This window comes from Urocitellus parryii, chromosome 6 (assembly GCF_045843805.1).
Source record: "Urocitellus parryii isolate mUroPar1 chromosome 6, mUroPar1.hap1, whole genome shotgun sequence".
NCBI lineage: Eukaryota > Metazoa > Chordata > Mammalia > Rodentia > Sciuridae > Urocitellus > Urocitellus parryii.
Window position 1 is genome coordinate 72,605,652 of NC_135536.1, and position 16,812 is coordinate 72,622,463.

Consider the following 16,812-nt stretch of genomic DNA (forward strand, 5'->3'; position numbering starts at 1 on the left):
TACTAAGAATACAAGCTTTATAAATGCAAGAAATTTTTCTTGATTCATAATAGCCAGGTTAGGAAACCAGCCTAGGTGCATGTCAATGGATGAATGGATATATATACTCTAAATAGAGTTTTGTGCAGGCATGAGAATGAAATTATGTCAATTGCAGGAAAATTAGATGGAGCTTGAGAACATTTATAAGCAAAATAAGCCAAACTCAGAAAATCAAGTGCCATATGGTTTCCTTCATATGTGGAAGATAAAAAGAAAAAAGGGGGATAGAGATTTTTAATGAGAAAGGAAGGAAGACCAGGAGAAGAGAGGATGGGGATCTGGAAAGAATGAGAAAAGGAGGGCCACAAGAGGTGATAAGCAATGAAATTGACCATATTATGTGCATATATGAATGTATCAATGAATCCTACTATTTTGTATAATTTTAATGCCCCCTTAATTAAGAAAAAAACTTTGCCTATTTTGTTCATTGATATATTTCAAGCACCTAGAGGAGTAACTGAACTTCCATTCACAATAACCTCAAATAAAATAAATTAAATTCTTAGGAATAAATCTAACCAAGGAAGTTAAAGACATCTACCATAAAAAACAAAGAAGGCTGAAAAAAGAAATAGAAGACACTAGAAAAGGGAAAGACTTCTCATGTTCTCCCATGTTCTTGACAGAATTAATATCATTAAAATGGCCACAGTACCAAAAACTATCTGCAGGTTCAATGCAATCCTCATCAAAATACCAATGACGCTCTCTGCTGAACTGAAAAAGAAATTCTAAAACTCATGTGAATCCTAAAGTTCACAAAAAACCCAGAATATCCAAAGCAATCCTGAGCAAAAACAGCAATGCTGAAGGCATGGTAATGTCCAATTTCAATTTATACTATAAAATTACAGTAACCAAAACAGCATGGTACTGGTACAAAAACAGGCACGTAGACCAAGGGAAAAGAATAGATGACACAGAAACAAACCTGCACAGATACAGTCTTCTGATCCTTGAAAAAGGTGCCAAAAGCCTACATTAGAGACAAGAGAGCCTTTTAAACAATTGGTGTTTGGAAAACTGGACATCCCTATGTAGAAGAATAAAACTAGGTCATTCTCTCTCACCCTGCACAATAGTTAACTCAAAATGGATCAAACACCTAGGTATAAGACAAGAAACTTTGCAACTTCTAGAAAAAGAACATACAGGAAATACTCCAATACATCGACACAGGCAATGACTTCCTGAATAGGACTCTTACAGGAAACAACACTAAGAATCAATAAATGGGAAGGAATTAAATTTAAAAATTGCACAGCAGAGGAAACAAGAGAGTGAAGAGAACACCTACAGAATGGAAGAAGACTTTTGCCAGCTATTCCAACAGAGGATTCATGTCCAGAATATGTAAAGAACAACAACAAAAAAAAAAAACACCAAAAATCAAACTACCCATTCAGTAAATGGGCAAATGAACTAAACAAACACTTCTCAAAAGAAGAAGTACAAATGGCAACAATTTTATGAACAAATGTTCAACATCTTCAGCTATCAAGGAAATGCAGATCTAAGCTACACAGATATTTCATCTTACTCCAGTCATAATGGCAATCATCAAGGACACAAATAGCAATAAACGCCAGCAAGAATTCAAGGAAAAAGAAACCCTTACATACTCTTGGTGGGGAATATAAATTAGTACAGCCTCTATAGAAATCAGTTTGTGAATTCATCAAAAACTAAAAATAGAACTACCATATTATCCAGCTATACTGTTCCTCAGTATTTGTCAAAAAAAATTTAAAGACTTCAATGAAACCCACTATTCTGTATAATTAGTATCCAGCAATAAAAAAAAATTTAAGAGTTACTATCATACATGGTCTTAAGTAAAAATTTCTCAAATGAATTAATGACAATAAAACCCCCAATGCTTATGGGAACACATGGATACCTGGAATAAAGGATATGTTTCTCAGTTTCCTTTCAGTTAGATAGATCACACTAGAAGGACAAAAGGCTGCTAGGAAAGGAATTTATTCTATAGTGAAAACTAATAATGTTCAGCCTAATGGTATCACCTGAACTAAACAACCCTAATTTTCTCCTCTTCTTATGAATATCAGATGGAAGAACTGATTTATCACAGGGGCAATTTCATATTTCTCAATAGTCTTGAAGAAAAATCATTGTTAATAATAATAATCTTGAATTATCAATATATCAAGATAAATTCTCTTTTAGCTAAGGACATACATATAATTAATAAAAATTAAATATGCAATATATACATATCTAATATGCTATATGCATATATAATACATATATAATAGCTAAAAAGAGAAATATTAGCAGTTAAAGAATAGCAATTTTATTTATCTAGAAATCCATCATTTACCATGATTGATAAAATGGATAAAATGGATAAAGTTAGACCTTTTCAATGGATAAAATGTATAAAGTTAGACCTTTTCTGTTTTGTGTATGTGTGAATAAAGTAAGACCTTTTCCATTTTGTGTATGTGTGGTAATTAAATAATCAACTATTTTAAAGTCTTCTTATAAGTGTTAGAACAACTAGCAAAGAAACAGAAACATCATAAGGGCTGGAAAATGTATATGCCTAGGTATTCCACCCACTTATTTAATAAATAATGACCAATGTGTAAGGCCCTGCATTGGGTGCTGGGACTCATCAAACTGGACGTCCATGTTCTCATGTGTTCTGGTTTGGATATGAGGTATCCCCTGAAGCTCATGTTTTAACCAACTTTACTGTGAGAAGCAGAAGCAGAAATCAGAGCAGAAAGATGTGAAACACTTGAAATTTGGCCAGAAAAGTGCATGTGAACTGGGGCCAAGGAAAGTGTGGTTGTTGAAAAAAATCATAGCTACTAAAGATATGCTAAGTACTTCACACAAAGAAACAGGATATCTGGCTTGTGGGCACAGGTGTAAAAGTAAAAACTTCCTTTGAGAAGAGACCACAGGGCCACCTTACTTGCAGAGTGAGGCCTAGAAAGTTGTCTTACCATGCTCACCCACTCAGGCACTCAGAGGCTGCTGCAGCAATGGTACCAGGAAGCCCTTGGCACTGGTTCTGCAGGAATGTAGGATGCAGGAGTAGGGAAGCCATGGAGACTTCCACCAAGATTTCAAAGGAAGGCCTTCCAGAGTGGGAATCCCTGCAAGCATCCCCTGGGAGGGTGATGTGCAAAGATGAGAAGGAAGCCAAAGGTGCAGTGGAGACCCCTGAGATTAAGAGATGCCAGTAACATGAATTGTCTGCAAGAAAAGCTGCAGGAGGGGCTGGGGATGTGGCTCAAGCAGTAGCATGCTCGCCTGGCATGCGTGCGGCCTGGGTTCGATCCTCAGCACCACCTACAAACAAAGATGTGTGTCCGCCGAGAACTAAAAAATAAATATTAAAAATTCTCTCTCCTCTCTCTCTCTCTCTCTCTCTCTCTCTCTCTCTCTCTCTCTCTCTCAAAAAAAAAAAATTAAAAAAAAGAAAAGCTGCAGGAAGTAAGAAGAAAATGGTCAAGAAAGAGGTCACGTGAGCTGCAACCAGAAAGGCCAAAGGGACAGAAAACATCACAATGCCATGTGCACCAGATGCTGGATATGGAGCTACAGAACTTGTTTGCCTAGCTAGATATCAGTCTTGCGTTGGTCCCATCCCTTCTTTCTATAGCTCTATTTCTCTCTTTTGGAATAAAAATGTTTACTGTGTGCCATTATATATTGGAGATATATGTGTAACTTAGTTTGATCACTATAGAGAAAAATATTCAAGAGTTTGCCTTGAGTCTTAGATGAAAATTTAGACTTGGACTTTCAGGCAGTGCTGGAACTGTTAAGACTATGGGGACTTTTGGAAATTAACTAAGTGCATTTTGAATGGTGAGATGAGTATGAGCTTTTACGGATCAGGGGTGGAATGTTATTTAGTGTCCCCAAAGTCTCATGTCCCAGCTTAAGGCAATGCAGGAATGTTCAGAGGTGAAATAATAATATTATGAGAGTTATGATCTAATTAGTGGATTAATAATTTGAATAGATTAATGGGTGGCAACTGTGGGAAGGTAGGGCATACTAGAGGAAGAAGGTCCTGGGCATGCCCTTGGAGATTATATTATTTCTGGCTCCTGAACTCAAGCTCCCTGCTTTCTGGCTTTCATGTATTGAGCTTTCCTTTGCCACACCCCTCCACCATGATGCTCTGATTGACCTTGGGCCTAGAGCTAGGGAGTCAGCCAACCATGGACTGAGCCTCTGAAACTGTGAGCCAAAATAAATATCTCCTCTTATATACATTGTTCTTGTGGGGTAGTTTAGTCACAGTGATGAAAAGCTGACTAACACATGAAGGAAATTATGTGGGAAACAAAGACATATTTAAGAAAAGGAAACAGAAAAGGCCTTGCTATGGGGTGAATGTGGTTTATCACCACCAAAACTCATGTTGAAACTTGGTTGCCAGCACAGCCGTGTTGGGAGATGGGGCCTCTAAAAGGTGATTAGATGTTTAAGAGAGATTCATGTATTCCTTTAGAGATTGATTAGTTCTTTGGAGACCTGATTATTATAAAGCAGGTCAGTTCCTTCACATCTTCCCTCTCTCTTTACATGTTCTCACCTGCTCTTCTGCTTTTCACTTGATACCCTCAGTAGAGCATGGCGATGCTGACACCATGCTCTTGGACTTCCAGAACCCGTGAGTCAAAATTAACTTCTTTTCTCTTCTTCTTAAATTCTTATTTGTTATATATGACAGCAGAATGCATTACAATTCATATCACACATCTAGAGCACAATTTTTCATGTCTCTGGTTGTATACAAAGTATATTCACACCATTCGAGTCTTCATACATGTTCATGTTTCCCTTTGCTCCTCACTTAGGATAATGATGTCCATCTCATTCCACTATCTTTTTTACCCCCATAACCCCTCCTTTCCCCTCCCACCCCTTTTCCCTATCTAGAGTCCATCTAATCCTCCCATGCTCCCCCTCCCAACCCCACTATGAATAAGTCTCCTTATATCAGAGCTAACATTTAGCATTTGTTTTTGGGGATTGGCTTTCTTTATAAATTATTGGTCTCAGGCATTCTTCTATAGCAACAGAAAAAGGACTAAGGCCAACAGAGGACAGAAGAATACTTACAGTAGAGGAAAAAGTAAGCTTCAATCTTTTATTTAATTCATTAATGAACCAAGAGCCCATTGAACTCAGTCCCATAGGGAAAGTAAGCTTACAACATCTCATTGGGAACTTAAGAGATAGTTAATCCTCCTCCAGTAACAAAAATTCTATGTCATAAAATGTATTTTCTTGTCACTAACATGTGATTCTATCTGTTATCCAATTCCCTGCTTCCCTTATCTCATCATCTTAGTTATGCTGATTCATAGCTCAGTGTGTGCCAAGCACTGCTATAAATACTCTACATACTATTAACTCATCTAATCCTCACAAAAACTGTGTGATAGAGAATGTAATTATATCTATTTTTTAAAAGGGGAAACCAAGATTGGTTAAATAATTGTCCCAAGATCATACTGCTGGTAAATGTAATAAATAAACATAATTTTCAACATTACATGGAAAACTGAAAAAAATAAAAACGATATAGTGACTTTTTTTTGGGGGGTGGTGCCGGGAATTGAACCCAGGGCCTTGTGCACATGAGGCAAATACTCTACCAACTGGGCTATAATATAGTGACTTTCTAGTAAATGTATATAATTTTAAAATATAAATTAGATTTAAAAATATGACAATGTAAAAATATACACAGAACTTTTTAAACTGTCCTGATTTCTGAAATTAAATTCAAATGTCTAAGCTTTCACAAAATGATAGTCAAAGAAATGTAAGTAATCACTCTTTTTAAAAAAAAAAAAAAAAAGTCCATAAAATTTTATATCAAAGAGCCACTGAACTCTCCCTTCCACTTTGGGAGTAAACCCTTCCCCTTGTTATATCCTCATATAATCTTTTCCCCATCCAGGCTCTACTCCAATCCATCCCTCACCCTGCCTTTTACCCTTTCACGTAACCCTGTAAACCCCTATTATATCACGATCACAGTCCATGTTTCCCTTTGCTCCTCACTATGGCTGGAACCTGGCTCCCTTCAGTCAAAACACTTCCCTGGGTGAGCACACCTTTCTTCCCACAGCTCCTTCTCAAGTGATTGTTCTTCTACCATCAATGGGCAACCTTCCCTCCTTCCCTTCACCACCCATTCATCATCACCTCCAATTACCTCCCCTTCTTATTTCTGGTACCCTTTCTCATCTTTTACTAGGTATTTTGCTTTGTATTTCCCCATCCCAAGCCCCTGGTAGCAGCATCAGCATTCAAGATTATGACCACTATAATATCCTGATAAATGATTAATTAATCTCTTCAATTCCATGGCCATTTGTTACCACTTCATGTTACTCAACCTTAGATATGGCCACATATCTAAGAACAGCGTGGGGCACACTGAAGATGGTATAAGAAAGAAGGGGAATCCATCAGGTTCTGTGGTTAAGATAGTGTGCGAGTCAACTTTCTGTTACTATAACAAATGGCTGACACAAATTGACTTAAAAAGAGGTTTGTTTGGGGCTTAGAGTTTTGGAGGTTCTATCTATGTCCTATTGACTCTGTTGCTTTCAGTATGTGGTAAGGCAGCACATCATAGCAGGAAGCATGTGAAGGACAAAGTTGCTCACCTCACACAGCTGGGAAGTAAAAGAGAGAGAGGATAAGAGGAGCAGCCTATAATCCATTTTTTTTGGTGGGGGTGCCCCCAATGACATAAATCTTCCCACTAGGTCCTGCCTTGTAAAAGTTTCTACCACATTCCAGTAGTGCCAAACACAAAACCAAGCCTTTAACATGTGAGACTTTGGGAGACATTCCAGATTCAACCTATACCATTCTGCCCTACCCCCAAAGATGCATGTCCATTTCACAATGCAAAATGCATATCATATCATCTATCCCCAAGAATCCCTAAAGTCTTAACTGTCCCAGCATTGTCTGAAGTTAAAGACTATAGTCTCCTCTGAGACTCAAGGCAAACTCTTACCTATAAAAATCAAAAAATCAAGTTAAGTAATTCCAAGTTACAATGGCACAGGGTAACATTCCCAATCTGGAATGCAGTAATGGTGCATGAAAAGGAAGGATCAGAACAAAGACAAAAACCCAGCAGGTCAAACATTAAATCTGAATGTTCTTTGTCTGACCCACTGTAGTGAAATGTGGACTCCCAAGGCCTTGGGTCATCCCCCCTCTGGCCTGGCTGGCTGAAACCCACATGGCCACACTCCTAATGGCTCTGCTTACTGCCTGCATCTTTCCTTGGCAGATGTTCCATATCCATGGCAACTATAACTTCCTGGGGTCTCTCCATTGCTGCTTTGGCTTCACTCTCACAGCTTCACACATTTTCTGCCCTATCTTGGGCTTCTTTCAGGAATTCTGACCTAGCACTACCTCACCTCCCAGGTTTTCCTTTGACATCTCAGTGGAAACCTCCATCATCCTGTATCTCTTGTATCTTGCATTTTGCATGCCTGCAAAACTAACATCATGCAAATGGTGCCAAGACCTAGCACTGGTGTGAGCTGTACCAGAGCCCACTTGAACCATAGCTTCGGTGCCCACTTAGTATCTTTAAGACTGAACATGAGAAATAAATCCTTAGGAAACATTTCCCTAGGAGGCCCTGTGCAATCAGAGTGCCTGGAGCTCTCTTTTCAAAAGAAAGTCTTTGAAATGAGTTCACATGTACACTTTTGGACCTTTGAATGGGGGTGGGGATATTACCCACTGATTCCTGAGATGACTTATGGCATCTTTCCTATTGTCTCTGGGCAAAGTACTTGACTTCATTTTAATGGAGCTGATCTCTTTAGCAACTATGCCTTCCTCAGAAGCACCTTTAAAAAACTTTTCTTTTCTGGACAAATTTCAAGTTTTGTAAATTTTTCCATTCTGTTCTTCTTTGTTTATAATTCTCTTAGTAAATTTGGCAAAAAAAAAAAAAAAAAAAAAAAAAAAAAAACCAGCCAGAAATATCTATGCTACTGACCAAATCCTGTGTAGTCCTGAAACTTTATGCACCTGAGAATTTCAGCCTCCCACAGTCTCATTAATGCATTCAAAATTTTTGCCATGTTAGTCTAAATATATTCCTTATCTCTATCTGAAACTTGTGATCATAACCTTCATGATCTGCATTTCTATCAGCATTCTGGTCTTCTGATTTCTTACCAGAATCTCCCATTAACATCCACTTGCCGCAGCCTGGCTGGGCACCAAAATAACTGGGAGGTCACGAGCCACTTGTAGGTTCAAACAGGAAGTACTCAATCTAATGTATGAAATATGATATGTCATGAGCTTTGTAATGTTGTGAACAACCAATAAAAAAAAAAAACAGGAAGTACTTTATTGCCAGAACCCAACGGGAACTCTCTAGAACTCCACGGAAACTCCGCGAGAACCAATGGGAACTCCATGAGAACTCAAAAGTAGCGGGCACCCTAGGCAGCAGGAGCCACCCCACTGCCAGACAGCAGAAGTCCACATACACAACTGAATACACAGCTTGCCCCAATCCAGCATCATCCAGTTACAGCAATCAGTCACCATCCCAATAATTATACACAGCTTAACTTAATCACCATCATCCCAATGGCTCGCTGGCATCACCTCCCAACCACTCCTTCTGGCTAAATGCCAGGCGCCATCCCGACTTGGCTGTGGCTCTCAACATCCACTGACAGCATTCTAGGCTTTCTCTAACCTGCTTCTTCAAAATTTTCCAAATTCCTCCCACAAGCCAATGGGTCTTCCACATCTTCTCAGATATAGTCACAGCAATAACCCTACTTCTCAGTACCAACTTTGTGTATATTAGTCAGTTTTCTGTTACTATAACAAATACTTGAGATAAATCAGTTTCTCAAGAGAAAAGGCTTATTTGGGTCCACAGTTTTGGCAGCTTTAGTCCATTTGGTTGGCCCCACTGCTTTTGAATCTGTGACAAGGCAGCACATCATGGCAGGGAACATAAGGATGAGTGGGCTGTTCATCTCATGGCAGCCAGGAAACAGAGAGAGAGGATGAGACCCGCATCCCATAACTCCCTTCAAGGGCACACCTCCAGCCACCTAAATCCTCCCATTAAGGTCCCACCTCTTTAAGGCTCTACCATCTTCCAACAGCACCAACCTGAGGACCAAGACTTTGGCAGATATTCCAGACCCAAACTATAGCAGATATCAGTGATGACCCTCCAGAGAACAGCAACAGTAAACATGTAGAAACAGAGTTCAGGCTGCAGGAGGTTAAGGGTGAGAAGGGGACAAGAAAGCAAAGGCTGTCATCACTCAAGAAACATCCCTTCTTGGAATGCATTTGATCCTGTAGCCCATACTCACTTTTTCAATCTTTTATTTCCTTGACTACACTGACATTAATCTGGTTTTCCTCCTATATCTCTCGCAGCTAATTCTCTGCTTCTTTTAATATATATATATAACTTTTTTTAAAACCTCAATTATAAATCAGGCAGTTTGCCAAACACTGGAAACACAATAACGTGGTTCTTTCTCTCAAGCTTTTCACAGTGTTGGAGAATAAACTATTACACATTGAATTCATGATTCCCCAAGTAGAATCAATGAAATGGAAACATAGAAGAGGGGGAAATTACCTCCACCAAAGAACAGGAATGAAGGCCAAAGAAGCTGCCTAAGGAGATTGCTCTGAGTCTTGAAGAATGAGGAGTACCTCAGCTGTAGCTTATGGTAAGACAGGTAGAGAGGACAGTACAAAAACATAGGCTATTTAAGCCTGGTAAGTAGTTTTGTGTGGTTGCAACATACCATTGGGAGAATGGCAAAAATAAATAAATAAATAATGCGGCCAGGCACAGTGGCACATACCTGTAATCCAGCAGCTTGCAAGGCTGAGACAGGAGGGCTGCCAGTTCAAAGACAGCTTTAGCAACTTAGTGAGGCCCTAAGCAACTTAGCAAACCCTGTCTATAAATAAAATATATTTATATTTATCTATAAATAAAATATATAAAAAGCTGGGGATGTGGCTCAATGGTTAAGTGCACTGAGGTTCAATCTCCAGACCGACCAAATTATATAGGGTAGGGCCTTAAAGGCAATGTCAATAGCTTAACTTTTACCTTCTGATAACTACTGAAAGACGGTGAAATAGTGAAAGCATAAGAGCTCCTTTAGATTGACAGTTCCGAAAGTGGTATCACAAATAAACAGGGAGAAATGCAGAAATGCATTCCAGCTGCACTATTCTAAGCCACATAAACCCTAGCTTTATATTTGAATTTTATTTCCTTCACAAACAAGAACTCAGGAAGTTTCCCTCATGGAGAGGAAAAATTAATAAGTCACCTAAGCAAGTCTTGCATGCTGATACATGCCTATAATCTCACTGACTTGGGGGTCTGAGACAGGAGGATCACAAGTTCAAGATCAGACTCCACAACTTAGTAAGACTTTCAGCAACTTAGCAAGAACCTGTCTCAAAATAAAAAATAAAATAGAATGGACTGGGGAATGTAGCTGAGTGGTAAAGAGTCCCTGAGTACCAAAACCAAGTCACTCAGAGGAACAATCAATGGAAACTAATAAATTAAATATGGCAATTTGAGAAGAAAAAAATAAAACTAACTTATTTTAAACATAAGAGACTAGTGGAAAAAAATCATATTAGTCACTAAAAGAGTGCTTGCTCACTCTCCTTCTATCTCTTGCCCTAAAAGTTTTCTTTTCAGTGCTCTTTAACTTTCTAAACCCTTTGGCATGGTATTTTCATACCTTTCACTTGTTGAAATTTCGCCACTTGGATGATGCCCAGTTCTTTCTTCGCAGCCAATGCAAAGAAATTATTTCTAGACCTGTCTCTTTGATTTTCCTGCTAGAGATCCTGGCTGCTTGTCCTGCTAGGATCACAAATTAGCAAGCAGAGGTGAAACTCTCTCTTTTTGCCTTCTGAGCAAACCAGCTCTTCCTCCAGGTTTCCCTTCCCTGCCATAAACCTCTCAGTGACCCAATTCCACAGCTAATTTGCTGCTAGAGCAGTTGAGTACACCCCATCAACTTTCCTGTCATCTCTCACTCCATCCCCTTCTTTCTATACCTTTGGCAAGTTCTTTACTAAGTCCCTAACTCTATCTCTCCTCCAGGACTCCTAGTAACACACACTTATCAGATAATTTCTTAAAGCCCAGTTTTTACCCTACCACTTCCTCAACAGCTTTCAGTGGGGACCTGACAACATTTCCAACTCAGCAACAGACAATGCCTATTTATCAACTTAAGGTGCTCCCAAAGCAGCCCTTTGTAGCTCTCTTAGGCAAGAGAGCTTAATTTATTACCCCATATCATGCATAAGGCACTCTGAAGATTATAGGATAATGCATTTCCTGGTCTTAGAAAAATAAACTGTTTCTTCCAGAGCTTCTCTGAAATGCCTATTATTGAAAAAATATTTTCTACCGTAATGGGTTTTTGTTTTTTCTTAAATTTTAATATGGTTCAATGGCAGTATTCCACTGGTTCTATTCATTAAATTCCATTTCTGGGATTATTTTTTCCTAGGTGAGAAATATTTTTTTAAAAACAAAAAAAAACTTGCTTTTTAAAAATTGTGTAAACTGGAGGCAGTGAGTCAGGTTATTTTCTCTAACACAATAACACCAAGAGCTCAGTCTCATTAGTGGATTTCTGAGTTCTTAACTCCAGGTTTGCTCACCTTCATAAAGGCAACACAGACATTTCCTCTATGCCCCAGGCTGCAGTTTCACAGCACTTGGTGGGAGTGAGATATAGGTCACCAGTAGGAAGTAATTGGATTTCAACATAGGGAGTCCAAAGTGCCACTTTGGAAAGGTAACTCCTGATTATGTCCAAGCATGCCTCTGAATCTAATGGCATCATTTCTCTTTAAGGAAGTTCATCCAGCCTCTTTTGAAAAAAATCACATAAACCCCAGGGGTAAGAGGAAAAGTGACCCCTTCCTATTTGCCTTCACAGTCCCACTCTCCCTGGCTGCAGATACAGAGTGAGAGAGTTCCCTGGGCTCAGAGTGGTCAATCAAAGCCACAGTAAGCAGGTGGGAAGAGCTCAGTCTCAACTGCTACAGTTTAGACATCGGCATAAATGGAATTGTCAGGGGCCATGTCCATAGAAGACACATTTGAGAAGGATCTCAGGATGACAAGGTGACACTTGTGACTCAATCTTCCTGGGTCCTGAGCTAAAGAACAGATACAGCTGATTTCAGAGTTCCCAGAAAAACAAAAGATGACTCTAATGAGGCACCAGGCTGGTGTGCAAAGCCCCTCAGGGATTTCTGTTTCTGCTCTCCAGCCATAGGCATGATTTAATAATAGCAAGACAAGAAGCTTCTGGTCAATTCACATTTCAGGGTCAATTCCATTTTCATTTTTTAAAGTGACTATTTTTTTTTCTTTAACGGCAAAGGCAGTACATGTTCATTGTGAGAAATACATTAAGTAAAAGATAATGATAAAAAATAAAATCACTCGTAATCTCAAAATCCAGAGATATCTAATCTTAATATTTTCAAGAATATTCTTTCAATGAGTATGCCTGCATGTGTACATGAATGTGTGTATGCGTTGTTCACCATCTCTTCTTTTCTTGTATACCATTTTAAAATAGAATCATGTTCTGCTAGTTAGCTTTTGGTCACTGTGACATTACCTGAGAAAATCAACTTAGAGAAGAAAAGGTTTATTTTGGCTCATGGTTTCAGAGGTTTCAGTCCATGGTCAGCATTCTGGGCCTGTCTGTGGTGAGGCAGAACATCATGGCAGAAGCAAAACTGGTAGAACAAAACGTCTCATTTCATGGCACCCAGGAAGCAAAGAGAGAGAGAGAAGGGGCTGGGAACAAGATGTATTTTTCAAGGACATGCCCCCACTGACCTAGTTCCTCCAACTATGCCCTACCTCCTACAGTTTCACCACCTCCCAATAGTCCATTCAGTTATGAACCCGCGGAGGGATGAATCCATTCTCGAGATCAGAGCTCTCATGATCCAATTACTCCCCCAAAGCCCCACCTCTGAGAATGGCTGCATCAGGGACCATGCCTTTACCGCATCAGCTTTTGGGGGACATTTCATATCTAAACCATAACATCTACCATACTTACTATTTTGTAATCCACATTTTTCACTTAACAGTATATCCTGGGCATGTACCCATGTCCTTAAAGTTTTTTCCATTTTTTTTTTTTAGTAGATGGTAAGTATTCAAGGACAAATTTTACTTTTCAAAACATATTTGCGTCTCTGCACTTCTCCCTGGTGAGCTGTGAGACCTGTGGGTCTGCTCCTTCACTTCCCTCACAGAATGGCCCCCAAACGCCAATCTTCGTTCCAGTCTCAAACAAAGAAACCCAAACTGCCTGCCACCCCTGAGAAGGCAAATTCATCGGCCTCTCTGGGTTTGCCGAAGGGAGAAAAAGAAACAACAAGAAGCAATTGAACATAGCGATGAAGTACAAAATGAAATAGACAGACTTAATGAATAAGCCAGTGAGGAGATATTGAAAGTAGAACAGAAATATAACAAACTCTGCCAACCATTTTTTTCAGAAGAGGTCAGAATTGATCGCCAAAATCCCAGATTTTTTGGGTAACAACATTTGTCAACCACCCACAAGTGTCCGCACTGCTTGGGGAGGAAGATGAAGAGGCACTGCATTATTTGACCAGAGTTGAAGTGACAGAATTTGAAGATATCAAATCAGGTTACAGAATAGATTTTTATTTTGATGAAAATCCTTACTTCGAACATAAAGTTCTCTCCAAAGAATTTCATCTGAATGAGAGTGGTGATCCATCTTCAATGTCCACTGAAATCAAATGGAAATCTGGAAAGGATTTGACCAAACGTTCAAGTCAAACGCAGAACAAAGCCAGCAGGAAGAGGCAGCATGAAGAACCAGAGAGCTTCTTTACCTGGTTTACTGACCATTCTGATGCAGGTGCAAATGAGTTAGGAGAGGTCATCAAAGATGATATTTGGCCAAATCCATTGCAGTACTATTTGGTTCCTGATATGGATGATGAAGAAGGGGAAGGAGAGGAAGATGATGATGATGAAGAAGAAGAAGAAGGATTGGAAGATATTGATGAAGAAGGGGATGAGGATGAAGGTGAAGAAGATGAAGATGATGATGAAGGGGAGGAAGGAGAGGAGGATGAAGGAGAAGACGACTAATTGAACACTGATGGATTCCAACTTTTTCTTTCTTTCTTTTTTTTTTTGTTTTTTTTCTTTTGTTTTTTGTTTTTTTTTAATTCAGTCCCTGGGAGCAAGTTGCAGTCTTTTTTCCCCCCTTCCCCCACCCCCTTGTGCTCAGTCGCCCTCTTCTTGAGGTCTCTTTTCTCAAACCATGCTTCTCAACTTATTTTGGGGGGAAATACCTTGAGCAGAGTACAATGGGAAAAGAATCTCTACACCCTTCTGTTCTAAATTCATTTTTATCCCTTCCTGTCTCAAAACAAAAAACAAAAAACTGTATGGAATCAACACCACCGTGCTCTGTGGGAAAAAAGAAAAACCTTCTGCTCCCTTCACTCTGCTGGAAGCTGGAGGGTGCTAGGCCCCTGTAGCAGTGCATAGAATTCTAGCTTTTTTCCTCCTTTCTCTGTATATTGGGCTCAGAGATTACACTGTGTTTCTATGTGAATATGGACAGTTAGCATTTACCAACATGTATCTGTCTACTTTTTCTTGTTTAAAAAAAAAAGAAAAAAAAACTTTAAAAAATGGGGTTATAGAAGGTCAGCAAAGGGTGGGTTTGAGATGTTTGGGTGGGTTAAGTGGGCATTTTGACAGCATGGCTTCTCCTTTGGCATGTTTAATTGCGATGTTTAACGGACATCCTTGCAGTTTAAGATGACACTTTTAAAATAAAATTCTCTCCTCATGATGACTTGAGCCCTGCCACTCAATGGGAGAATCAGCAAAACCTGTAGGATTTTATTTGGAATTCACATTCTCTATTGTAATTTTGTTTGTTTATTTTTAAATTTTCTTTTTTGTTTTCACTGGAAAGAAAAGATGATGCTCAGTTTTAAACATTAAAAGTGTACAAGTTGCTTTGTTACAATAAAACTAAATGTGTACACAAAGGAAAAAAAACATATTTGCTTCAACTGCACTCATACTATTGTTTGAAAACCACTCACAATTCATACTATAATTTGAAAACCACTCACAGCAAATGGACATTGTTTTAGTCTAGTAGACTTTGATATTTGGGATATACACTGTAAATAAATACCTCTTCTAATGCTGTACCTTAGCATAAGGCCATCAGAGACCTTTCGTGTCAAGAAAATAGTAATAATAATGGATTGGATAATTTTTGTTCCCATTATATGTCAAACACCATGCTAGGCACTTCTCATGGATTACCTCAATTAATTTCATCAAGCTCTTTTAACACAAAATCATTGCTTTTCTGATGTTTCCCCTAAGGAATCTGAAGCTTAAGGTAGTTATTAATTTAGTCAAGGTCAGTCTAGTATGTGGTAGGCTTAGGACCGAACCTCAATTAATCCAGGGAATTGGACATTGTGTATAATTCATCTCATGCTTTCCCAATCATAATTTCTACTCTGAAAAAAAGAGAGGGTGACTTGCAGCAGTAAACTCATCCCATCCCACAATCACAATTTACTCAACAGCAGGTCGTTTGGGGAAGAAACTTGCATAATCCTTTATTTTCATTAGTGAATGAGATCTTTAATCCTGGCTTCTGGAACTAAAGATGAGGAAAACTAAAATCCTTTGTTCGCAGCGACTTCTAAAACTTGGAAATACCATCTCAAGAGCAGATGTATTTTAGGATGATCTTCACATCCTCAAGCTGCCTTTTAGTGAGAGAACCAGGTCTCACATCCAGTCCACGTTCAGGCACAGTTAACTGGGTAATTTACAGAGGATAGCTGGATTTGTTTCAATGCTACATGGTTTCTGCTAAGAGTGACTTTCTAAGTCGACCACAGAAAAGTTTTACTTCTCTGGAGTAAGAGTCACAAATATCAAATCTCAGAAAATATTCTCCTTAATGTTTTGCTTCAAATTATTATTATTATTTTTTCTTCTCCTGGAAGATCCAGCATAAATTAGGACAGAGATGATCAGGTGAAGCGGCAGCCCTTAATCTGTGGATAATCTCTCCAGCTCTGTGGCAATCAGGGAAACAGTGGGAAACAGCCGGTTTAACGAAAGTGACAACCTATTAGAATTCAGAGAGAAATGATTTCTCTCATCACCTTTACTGAAGATGCTGTTGCTGTGGCAACTGGTCTCTGCATTCATCCCATATCCAGTTGCCAAAATGACAAGGAAGCTGATCAGACTAAAAGAAGATCATTCACACTATCTCTTTTAAGTGACAGCCAATAACGTCTGTAAAGCAAATTACATAAAAACGCCTGTATAAACCTAATGCTTTCATTGTGGTAAAGCACTGTCCAACCAGGCTTCCCTAATATTGTATTTTTTTTGTTTTGTTTTATTTTTTGACAACAACTTAAGAGTTCTTTAACTTAATGGCACTGGTTAACATTTAACTTCAAGAATTATACTATGCCGTCAGGACAGTATTTTAACTTTTTCTTCTGGAAATAGCTATGTACAGTGTGTGCGAGACATGATATGATCCTCTGGGGTACAGAAAGGCTCTATGCAATGATATTCTCCAGTTAGGCTTATGAGAGGAATAG

General features: G+C 38.9%; 1 pseudogene; it reads left to right on the forward strand.

The window, feature by feature from the left end:
* Positions 1–13,420: 13,420 nt before the first annotated feature.
* LOC113197622 (protein SET-like) lies at positions 13,421–14,309 on the forward strand (annotated as a pseudogene).
* Positions 14,310–16,812: the final 2,503 nt, after the last annotated feature.